Raw genomic sequence first — 12,157 nt, 5'->3', positions numbered from 1 at the left:
TTCCATTCTTTATGCCATCTCTTCACTTACTGGGGCTCCTCACTGTGAACGCCTCTAATTTGTCTTCTGTTTATGTTGTTCCTGTGCTTTCCTGGCATACCAAACCATTGCCGAATCTCGAGTCAGTGGTTATGCAGGTTTCCTATATACCAGACATAGGATCGCCTCCCATGGTTTCTGCTAGGAGTTGTATAGCATCGACTCCTCTGCTCAGCTCTTCAATCCATCGGGGCTCATAATGTGTACCTACCTGCCTGCACACCCAGCTGTCAGAACTACTTTTTAAAAAGTATTTACTTATGGGCTGGAGAGGTGGCTCAGTCGTTAAGAGCACTGACTGCTCTCCCAGAGATCCTGAATTCAAATCCCAGCAACCACATGGTGACTCACAATCATCTGTAATGAGATCTGATGCCCTCTTCTGGTGTGTCTTTAAATTTTTTTACTTATTTTATTTGACTTTATACGTATATGTGTACGCTTGCATGCATTATGTGTATCATATGTGTACAGAAGCCCACGGACGCCAGAAGAGAGCATTGGACCCCCTGGCATCAGAGTTATAGGTGGTTGTGAGCCACAATGTGGATGCTGGGAACTGAACCCAGGTCCTCTGCAAGAGCAGCCAGTGGTTTTAAGCATCAAACCATCTCTCCAGCCCTAAAGATTTCTTTTTATCTTATATGTAGGACTGTTTTGCCTGCATATGTATATATAATATGGGAGGACCAGGCGCTTGTGGAGGTGGAAACGGGGAGTCAGGTCTGCTGGAACTGGAGTTACAGGCAGTTGTGAGCCACCAAGCAGGTGCTAGGTCCTCTCTGAGAACAGCTAGTAGGCTGAACTGCTGAGCCAGCTCTCCAGTCCCAGAACGCCTTGCTGAAAAGACTATTTCCCTCCACTGAATTGTTGGCACATTTGTCAAGATCAGCTGCCCTTGAGTGAGTGGACTTGTTTTAGGATTCTCAGTCTGACCACAGTGCCTTGATTATTGTACTGCATTATAATTCCCTCACCTGGCTTTTTTCTTTTCCATTTCCTTCCTCCTATTCTCCCCCTACCCAACCCACTTCCCTTCCTGTCTTTCTTCTTCTGTTCTGAGAAGAAGTGTAGCCTTGCATTTAACAACCCTTCTGCTTGAGTCCCTCAAGTGCTAAGACTCCAAGTGTTGACCCCCAGCCTGGTCCTATCTTTTAAGTTTACAAACCTTTCAACCCCAGAGGTGAGCGTTTTAGGACCCACAGCCCTGGTTATGAAATAGACAACATTTTACTGTATTTTGTTTCATCTCTTTGTGAATCTTCTTTTGGTCATTAAAAAGTTAAAATTTTTTGCTTTCCGTGCTTCCCGGGGACGGGTCCATACGGCGTTGTTCGTGGTTTCCATCGTAACTTAAAAGGGAAACTTACACAATGTCCGGAGCCCTTGACGTCCTGCAGATGAAGGAGAAGAATGCCCTCAAATTCCTTGCTGCAGGAACCCACTTAGGTGGCACCAACCTTGACTTCCAGATAGAGCAGTACATCTACAGAAGGAAAAGTGACGGTATCTACATCATAAATCTGAAGAGGACGCAGGAGAGGCTGCGGCTTTGAGCTCGCGCTATTGTAGCCATTGAGAGCCCTGCTGACGTCAGCGTCATCTCTTCCAGGAACACTGGCTATGCTGCCACTGGAGCCACTCCAATTGCTGGCCGCTCCACACCTAGGACCTTCACTAACCAGATCCAAGCAGCCTTCAGGGAGCCACGGCTTCTAGTGGTGACTGATCCCAGGACTGGCCACCACCCCTCACAGAGGCCTTTTATGTCAACCTGCCCACCATTGCTCTGTGTAACACAGACTCTCCCCTGCGCTATGTGGACATTGCCATCCCGTGCAACAACAAGGGAGCTCACTCAGTGGGTCTGATGTGGTGGATGCTGGCCCGGGAGGTACTCCGCATGTGAGGTACTATTTCCCGTGAGCACCCATGGGAGGTTATGCCTGATCTTTACTTCTACAGAGACCCAGAGGAGTTTGAGAAGGAGGAACTGGCTGCTGCGGAGAAGGCTGTGACCAAGGAGGAATTCCAGGGTGAATGGACCACACCAGATCCTGAGTTCACTGTTGTTCAGCCTGAGGTGGCTGACTGGTCTGAGGGTGTGCAGGTGCCCTCTGTGCCCATCCAGCAGTTCCCCACAGAAGACTAGAGTACACAGCCAGCCACTGAGGACTGGTCAGCAGCTCCTACAGCACAGGCCAGAGTGGGTTGGAGCCACCACTGAGTGGTCCTGAGCTGCTCAGCAGACACCTGAGGAAAGGGAAAAAGGGTGCAAGGAAAATAAAGTTCTAAAAGAAAAAAAAAAAGTTAAAAATTTTCAATATGACCCAAGCTATCCTTCCTCACTTTCACCCCTCCCTTTCTCTCTGCATAACCACAAAACCAGGACCCTGACATCACTTGGGGATCCTTCCCTAAGTATATGTTTATGGTTTTGTAGCTTTATAAATAGAGCACAGCATGGTTCTGTGCTGCTGTGCTGTGTTTTCAGTCGGCTGTTTTGCTGTTTTTGAGTGGATGCCGCCTGCTCTCTTCCTGTCCTACTGTTCCTTGGGACTCTCCACTTTCACTTTCGCTGTGTGAGTTCTGCTGTGGTCTCCGCATCCATGAATCCCCTCAACACTGAGGATCTAGGTTGTTTCCAGATTTTCAGGACTGACTCAGCTCAGCTCTTCCATAACGCTGAGGTGTCCCTGTGCGTGTCCCTGATCCCTCCGTCTCTTCTTGCTCTTTGTCCCTTTCTGGTTTCATGTGGTTTTTGTTGGCCTCAAACCTACCATGCTCCTGATTCAGTCTCCCTGCGTGCCAGAGTTATAGACACAGCCCACTGTGTCTGGCTTCTCATCCTTTGGCTCTGAACTCAGCTCTCTTTAAGGGCTCTGCTTCCCGGTAGCCTTCTGGGAGGCGTTGTTCCCACACAGCTGTCCCCTACAGAGTCAGGGCTGGGAAAGGCATCCTCCTTGCTCTGTGCAGCTTCTTCTGAGCCATCTTCTCCCTTCCCTAAAAGCCTTTGTTCTTTGCCAGGAACTGAGCACATTTTGCCATCTATCACCTACTTCCTTCGTTGGTGGCAATGACGGCTGCCAGCTCATGGTCACTCTTGACCAGGTCTCTATCTTGCAGCACTTTAAATACTCATTTCTCTTGGTTTCACAGTCCCGTCTCCTCCGGAGAACTTGGGCCTCACCTCCTCAGCCTCTCCTGCCCATGGTCACGCCCTCTACCATGTCAGCCCTGGTAACCCCACCATCACCCACATCCGATGCCCAAGCATTCAACTCCTGCCCTCTAGCCCCAAGGGACTGAATTGGTCCCTTGTCCCCAGCTCCCTTACATGTTTCTTAACCTGTCCTTTCTTCAGCTTCCACACCGTGAGCAGCATTTGCCTACACCTTCCGTGTGCATTCATGACGCCTACTCCTTTTTCCTGCTTTCTCCTGGAGAATCCAGGGCCCCAGGGAGGCCCTCATCTCCACCAGTTTCACCCCTGCACTGGTGCAGGTGAGCAGTGCTAGGGAAAAGCTGATCACGCCAACCGCTGGTTAAGGTCACAGCCTCCCTTCAGCCTCTGTGCTGCCCCAATCCCTATCACATTTCCCCCAACCTACATCTCCCGGGTTTCTCACAGGAAACCTGAAGTAGGTGTTCACAGTCGACGGTAGGTCTCCTCCAGGCGTTCATCTACTGAACTAGGGCAGGAAAACAGCAGTGTGTGTGTGTGTGTGTGTGTGTGTGTGTGTGTGTGTGTGTGTGCGTGTGTGTGTTTCAGAGTGTGTAGGTGGCTTTTCTGGTCCAGGCCTGGAAGCTGAGAGCATTTTCTTTGATCACGTTCAGTCACATGGCCTTCCATCCATGCAGGAGAGTCTGGGAAAGGACCCAAAGAGACAAGTAGTTTGGTGAGGGCCGTACAGTCTCCACAGTGATTAGGGATGTGGCCAGAAAATGAAGACACAAATTTCCTTCAAGACCTTGTCCTGGGTGGAGATCGTGCCCCAGCCTGGATCGCTAAAGCAAGACCCACTGCAAAAAATAAGACTGCTTTTTTTTTGTTTTGTTTTGTTTTTGTTTGTTTGTTTTTGGGCTGAGCCCCCTAGAAGGCCAGCAGCCTTCCACGTACCTCCTGCCTCTTTTACAGTTTGCTGCATTGTGTGGATTGATGCTTTGGATTTTCAGTGTGTCATAAAAATAGCAGATGTGTTAGAGCCTGCAGGGCGTGACCTGTGTACTAATGCCCCAAGTCCTAGATACAGCCTGTCTTGTCTCTACCACCAGCTGGCAGTGGGTGTGGCTTGTGGGTTGGAGAGCCTGCTGCCACCAGGTTGTTTTGAGGATCCAAGACTTTTATGCTCTCTGTCACACACAGTTCACAGTAGCCACTGGTGCTGGAAGCAAATGATAACCTTTGGAAAGACCCACACTGGAGAGAGAGACAGTGACGCTGGGCTCAGGAAAGACCCGGCTCAGTGCACAGACAAGAGGTGCCTCAAACTAGGTCAGGAGACGATATCCTTCTGGAAGGAAATCAGTAAAGAGAAGCAAAAAAAGTGGGGAGAAGCATCATAGTGTGAGGAGAAGAAAAGAGAAAACCCCAGACACTCATTCCTTGGCCCATGGTTCTTTCTAGTGCCTCTCGTAATGTGCATCATCCTGCTCAGGGAACACATAAACAAAACATAGGGACAGAAACGACACACTCATTTCTGTAGGTGCACAAAAAGCCAACAAAATCCCACATCCCTTCACAATAAAAGCCCCCAAGAAGCCAGAAATAGAAAGAATACAACTCAGAATAACACGAGGGTGGGCTCAGCCAAGCCAGCTACACGTCCAGGGGCACGACCCCAGATTCTCTAAGTTCAGAGTCAGACAGGATGTCTGCTCTCACATTTCCTACTGAATGTAGTGCTTCAAGTCTTAGCTGGATTAATCAGAAAGAAATAAAAGGATTACAGACAGGAAGCAAAGAAGTCAATTTACCCTCTTTTTGCAACCCACAGGATCCTATGGGGGAATACCCTGACAAAGTACTTAGACCTGATAAACACTTGCCATCCAAGGCTCAGATTAGGAAGTTGAGACGCAAAGATAAATATCTTTCCCATGAACCAACAAACAAGCTTTCGGAGAAAAATATCAGGCCAAAATGGCAGTAATAGTTTAAATGGATAAAACAATTAGGAATGAACCAAACCAAGGAGGTAAAATAGTACTGTGGTTAAGCCACTTAGGAACCTTGCTAGAACTTCTGCAACAGAAAGAACAGAATCTAGAGAGTGGGCCATCTTCTTTCTTTCTATGAGGGAGGTTTGTATATGTCCAGTCTTCTCCCAGAGTGGACAGGCCCTGTGTTCGGAGGCATACTTCCCCCGTGAATCCCCACTCCAAACAGCATGCAGCACCATGCCAGTGGACACCCCCTTTCTAAGCATGCAGAATGGAACTGTGGGAATATGCTATGGTCTTTTGCTCTCTGAGACATATTTATGTGGGACAAGTTTGGATATGATGGGTCTATGATACTGTATGAACAGATTCTGTCTTATGAGCACACCCCCTCCAATTAATCTCACACATAGCATGCAATAATGTGATTAGAACCTGTTGAAGCAGCCCAACAGTGGTGTGAACATGCATATGTACACACACATGTGCACACACACACACACACACACACACACATACACAAGTAAGAATAAGGCTGGAGAAATGGTTCAGCAATTAAGAGTACTTCTAGCACAGCAAGATTTGATTCTGAGCATCCCATGATAGCTTACAACTGACTGTAATTCCAGGAGCTTTGTTCTCCTCTTCTGATTTCTGTGTGTTCTGCATGCTGCACATGGGCACACATACATATGAAGAGGCAAAATACCCCTACATGTAAGATTTAAATAATAATTAATTAAAATAAGAAATTCTCTGTCGATAAATAAATAAATAAATAAGCAATGTTGAGGTAGTTCAAATGAAAATGGCCTCATGTGTTTGAATATTTAGTTCTCCATTGGTGGAACTGTTTGGGAAGGATTTGAAGGTGTTGTTGGAGGAGGTGGCCAACTTTCAGTACCTTCTCACTATGAGAAGGCAGTTTGGATCACACAGTGTTAGGGCACATATAATTATCCTTGCCTCAAGAAAAGAGCCAGGATTCAACTAGGAATATACACACAAAACCCAGCGAAGAGTAATATTAGAAACTGTTGCAGTAAATATTAAAAAATAATTATCAGTTTATCTCTTTACCAGCTCTGAGGTTTCACGCCTCAGGCCTGATCTTAGTTTGGAGTCATGAGTTCCTCTGGCACCTGGTGTGAGTTGTCACCAAGGCCCAACTTGTCCGCGCAACTCCCTTCCCTGGCGGTTTTCTACCACTTATTCTCTGCCTCTGTCCCAGGGTGTTTCTCTACCCCAAAATCCCACAAACACAACTCTACAGCCTGATAGCTTTTCATAAAGGTTTATATATTCAACCCTCAATCCATAAACCCTCTACACAAGATTGCATCAAATAGACAAAGATACAAACTGCCCTTCTATATGAGATATTAGACCTATAAAATCCTTAATGTTCATAGCTGTTTAACACCAATAAATCCCACCTGGGTCTAGCTAGTCCTTGGGAAGCTCCATGTTGCAATGACCTTCCCCCTCCATCCTCTCACCTCCTCTGACCTCTCAGCCCTCTCTACTTCCCTCACCCCGCCCAGTCACTGGCTTTCCTTTATTTTACTAATTAAAATGGCAAGGTTTAGTTGGAGTCACATGACTAGTGACTATTCAACCCTTCTTGAGGAAGTGGAATTAACATTAAAATACAAACAGATTTAGGACAATCTACAAGAAACCATTCTAGTTCAGAAGACAGCTCATAAAGTGTCCTAAACTTTACATCCTAGAAGCCTTACAGCACCCTCATGGCATATTATGCATATGCATGAGCTAGCAGCAATTAGAATCATTACACAGAAGAATAACATATGTGCCCTCTATGTATTGTCTTAGGTAATAAGACACCAGAACTGAGGCAACTTATAAAAGAAAGTATTAAAATTGAGCTAACGACCTCAATGGTTTAGAGTCCATGATGGTGGAGCAAAGGCACGGAGGCAGAAACACCCAAGAGCTTAAATCTTGATCCATAAAAAAGAGGAGAATTTGTTTTGAATGAGAATGGCCCCCATAGGCTCATACATTTGAATACTTATTCCCTAGTAGGCAGAACTGTTGGAGAAGTATTGGGGTCGCTTTATTGGAGGAAGTGTGTCATTATGGGCCAGCTTTGAGGTTTAAAAAGCCCCCCACCATTCCCAGTTAGTTCTCTCTGCCTCGTGCTTGTGGGTCAGTATGTAAACTGTCAGCTACTGCTCCAGTGCCATGCCTGCCTGCCTGCTGCCACGTATCCCACTATGCTAATTATAGATCATCACACTCTAAAACCGATAAGTCCCTAGTAAACTTTCTTCTGTAAGTTGTCTTGGTCATGCTGTTTATCACAAATAAGTAACTAAGACAGGCAGAGAGAGAGGGAGAGAGAGGGAGAGGGAGAGAGAGAGAGAGAGAGAGAGAAAGAGAGAGAGAGAGAGAGAGAGAGAGAGAGAGAGAGAGAGAGAGAGAGCGAGAGAGCACGCAAGCTGAGAATAGCATAGGTGTTTGAAACCAGAAAGTACCTCCAGTGATATACCTCTAACAAGGCCACATCCAATCTTTCCCAAACAGTTCCATCACCTGGGGACCAGGATTCCAAATATGAGCTTATGGGAGCTGTTCTTATTTAAGCCATTATGCATATTAATTTAGGTTTTGCTTTTTAAATTATTTTTAAAATTTAAATTATAATTACGTCATCTTTCCCTTTCCTTTCTTCTCTTCCATGTAATGTAGCCCCCTTGCTCTCTCTTTCTCTTTAATTGTTCACATATAAATAAGCATATATGCAAACACATATTTACAAGCATATATATGAACACACATATAAATATAAAAATATTTATTATATGTCAATATACTATTATATAATTATATATTATAATTATAAGTAACATATAATTATTTCTGTGCATAGTATTATAATTATATATATATATCCTGCTCAGTGTGTATGATGTTACTTGTATGTATATAATCTCATGGCTGTTCACTTGGTACTGGAGAACCAATTGCTGTACTCTTTCCTGGGAAATGCTGTTTTTCCACCCTCAGCCTTCTTTAGCTGGCTGTAGCTCCTTGTTTAGAGTGACACCTCATGAGTAATGCCCCTCCCACTTCAGTATCTCCACTGGTGTCATTGTTGTTCAGGACTCGTTTAGGTAGCCATGGAGACCGTTAGCTTTTCACCTTTGAAGCAAACCTTAGAATTGTTGGCCAAGTAGGATGAATCTACCACATTGACGAAAATCAAAATTTTAGACCTCATGTAAATTTAGAGAGCTGTGCTTTAATGATTACTACAAATGGATTGGTTGCTTTTTGTACAAATTTATCATATATTTACAATAACAAAATACTTACTGAGTCAGGACAAATAGGTACAAACCAGGATTTTTAACAGGGAGAATGCCTAAGTGGAAGGAAGATCTAGCAACCTTTTGGTAAAGCTCCAATTCTCCCATTCAGGATCACTTAAGAAAAAAAGCAAAACTCTTTAAATACTTTTTTTTGTTTTGTTTGCCGTCTTTTCCAGGTGCTTTTCAAAATCTTTCTACAGAGGGTAGGCAGGGTTCCTAAAATAGGGCCTATGTCTGTCCATCTCAAGTGCTGCTTGGTCTCTGGGAGCAGCAGCTAAAGGGACACTAAACAAAACCATCATCCAGGTCCAACATAGCCTGTAAGGATTGTGTGGCTTGTAGCAATTGTTTCTTTGGAAGAGCAGTCAGACAATGCAGTGTGGATGAAGGCAGGTTTTCCTGTTAGACGGCTCCAGCCTCAGCCTTGTGAGGTGTCTCTCTGTGTCTCTTTATCTTCCTGGGGGGGCTACTATGGTTGTGTCTGCGTTTCTTCACTCTCGGTAGGGTTTGTTCATGCTGTCCAACCTGGCTGGTGGCAGAGGAAGAATGGGATTGTTCTCCAGCCTCCTGGTCCATTGCTTATCGGGCTCTGCCATGGTCACAGCTGCTGTTGGTTATGTGGCTGCCAAGAGTGCCTTGTGTGCTCACTGGTCTCTCTGTCTGTACTAAATGTTCATGTGTTTAGCTTTATAAACTTCTGAATTATATATAAAGTTTAGACATACTGCTCCCTTTTGGCTTGCAGATGCCCAAGGAATCAACTGTACTAAAACCATCTTAAAATAGCTGTTTACAAAACATCCATTGAGAGTGTTTTAACATAAACAGTCATTTGACCAAACATTGACTGTGCTAAGATGGGCTGGAGATGTGGCTCAGTGATTAAGACTGTTTGTGCCTCAAAGTATTAGGACTGGAATTTGGGATGGCAGTACACACCTGTCAAGCTGGGCATCTTCATAAATAACCATAACTCCAGACCCAACAGAGACAGAACAGGAGGGTTGCTAGGGGTTGCTCAACCTAGTTCACCAGAGTACCAGGGTTAGGAGGAAACCCTGCCTCACAAGAAATTAGCATTGCCAATGAGATTGCTCTGAGGCGAAAGGTACTTCCCTGGAAGGCTGGCACCTTTGTCTTACGTGTCTTACTCCCAGGAACCACATGATAAGAAAAAAGTAGGACCTTCACATTTCTCTATGCATGCTCACACAACCTTAGTAAGGGTTACAATTGCTGTGAAGCAACATCATGACTAAGGCAATTCTTCTAAAAGAAAGTATTTAATTGGGGCCAATAGGTCATTTCTCTACCTGTAAAATAAGCCAGTTCAAACCAGATTAGATTACATTAAACACAGGTTTATTGGGAAGCTGTTCTTGGGCGAGTTCACTTGCCCCAAGGACCAAGGTCAGGAAAGTTGCCACGGCAAAAGGGGGTTTAAGAGAGAGAGAAAGGGGTGCATGTGCAGAGAGAGAGAAGAGAAAGAGACCAAAATGTTTGGATTATATAGGGACGAGCCTCAGGGGAAGGGCAGTCCAGCCTCTATGCACAAGGCTTGGTTACTATTCTATTGCTATAAAGAAATACCATGACTAAGACAACTTATAAAAGAAAGCATTTAATTGGAGGCTTGCTTATAGCTTCAGAAGTCATCATGGAAGGAAGCATGGCTTCAGGTAGTTAGGCATGGTGCTGGAGCAGTAGCTGAGAGTTTACATCTGATCTGCAAGTTGGAAGCAGAAAGAGAGAGGAGGAAGCTGTAGTGGGCTTTTGAAACCTCAAAGTGACACACCTTCTCAATAAGGCCACACCTCCTAATCCTTCCCATACAATCCTCCCAACTGGAAACCAAACGTCCAAATATATGAGCCTATGGGGGTCATTCTTATTCAAGCCACATCTGCATCCAAAATAAATAAATAATAATGGTAATTGTCAGGTTTTTTTGTTTGTCTGTTGGTTGGTTGGTTTTCTGTTTTTGACTGTCTGTCTATCTGTCTGTCTGTCTGTCTTGAGAAAAGTGGGGGAGAGGGATGTTTCACACCCAGGTAAACTGCAATTGGAGCCCATGGTTCAGTCTAGTTACAGGGAGACAGTTCTTAAAGAGAAAGAGGGCACAATGGTGGAGGGACCTACAGCTGTTTCTAGGACTGCTCGGCGCTCTATTTAAGAGAACAGATGATGAGTTTAGTTAAACTGCAGAGTCTTAAATAAAGGGAAAGAACACGGGTAATTAAGATCAACTCTATTTGTAGAAATTTTCTTTGAATATGTTAGTCTTGGGGCTGGAGAGATGGCTCAGCCGTTGAGAGCCCTTGCTCTTGTAGAAGAACCAGGTTTGGCAGCTACATGGCGATACACAACCATCATTACTCCAGCTCTAGGGACTCCAACATTCTCTTCTGGCCTCTGAAGGCACCAGGCATGTATGTGTCTTAGGTAGGGTTTTACTGCTGTGAACAGACACCATGACCAAGGCAACTCTTGTAAGGACAACATTTAGTTGGGCCTGGATTACAGGTTCAGAGGTTCAGTCCATTATCATCAAGGCAGGAGCATGGCAACATCCAGGCAGGTATGGTGCAGGAGAAGCTGAGAGTTCTACATCTTCATCTGAAGGCTGCTAAGAGAAGACTGGCTTCCAGGCAGACAGGATGAGGGTATTAAAGCCCATGCCCACAGTGACACATCTACACTAACAAGGCCACACCTCCTAATAGTGCCACTCCCTGGACCAAGCATATTCAAATCATCACATTCTACTCCTTTGTCATCATAGGCTTGAGTCTATGGTGGCCATACTCAGAGATCTGCTTGCCTTTATCTCCTGGGATTAAAGGCTTATACTAGCATGCCTGAACCTAAATTTAGCTGGATGGGATCTTGCTCCAAGGTCACCACTCCCTTCAGTGAATTTAATATTCTTGAACACAGGATTCAGCTCTGTTTTACTTCCTGGTGCCCCTTTAATACTCGAACCATGTATTTTGTATTTTTCCTTTCTTGGCTTTCTCCTTTTCATTAAAACATTCATCATAAGAATAAAACTTAGTAACCACACAAGAGAATTTATACCTGTCTGTTTTGAGACTTCCTTTTTCAAAGCAATTAATCTAAATAAGAAGCACACATACACACAGACATGTGCTTGCACACTTGAAAGTGCACGTGCATGCGAGCATGTGCACACACACACACACACACATACACACACACACAACCCATTAAAACAAAATTGGAAACAATAATACATAAGCAAAAGACTAGTAAGTTTGGAAAAAATGCCTAGACAAAGCATATGGAACCAAAAAGAAAAAAAGAAAGAAAGAAAGAAAGAAAGAAAGAAAGAAAGAAAGAAAGAAAAAAGAAAGAAAGAAAGAAATCTTCCCAAATACCACTGAGTTCCTTTTGAGTTGGTGATCAATTGCTGGACACAGGTTCTGCTCTTGTGTGTGGCTTGTATATCCAGTGAGACTACATTGTAGAAAACTACTTTCCTCTGTGAGCAGTTGTCAGTTGGGGATAGCTTCTTGGGTAGGGGTGAGAGACCATGTTCACTTCTCCCTCTCAGTGATGGGACCCCATCTGACTGGGACCAGTGCTGACCC

At 44.7% G+C, this 12,157-nt stretch overlaps 1 pseudogene across 1 annotated transcript; it reads left to right on the top strand.

Moving 5' to 3' along the window:
• The first annotated feature begins 1,412 nt into the window (after positions 1-1,412).
• On the top strand, positions 1,413-2,276 carry LOC308436516 (small ribosomal subunit protein uS2-like; annotated as a pseudogene). Its single transcript has one exon. The product of its transcript is annotated as a small ribosomal subunit protein uS2-like (transcript).
• Positions 2,277-12,157: the final 9,881 nt, after the last annotated feature.

This window comes from Micromys minutus (genome assembly GCF_963924665.1).
Source record: "Micromys minutus genome assembly, chromosome: 24".
Lineage (NCBI taxonomy): Eukaryota > Metazoa > Chordata > Mammalia > Rodentia > Muridae > Micromys > Micromys minutus.
The sequence above is the reverse complement of the archived record's forward strand: the minus strand, read 5'-3'. Positions and strand labels throughout refer to the sequence as shown.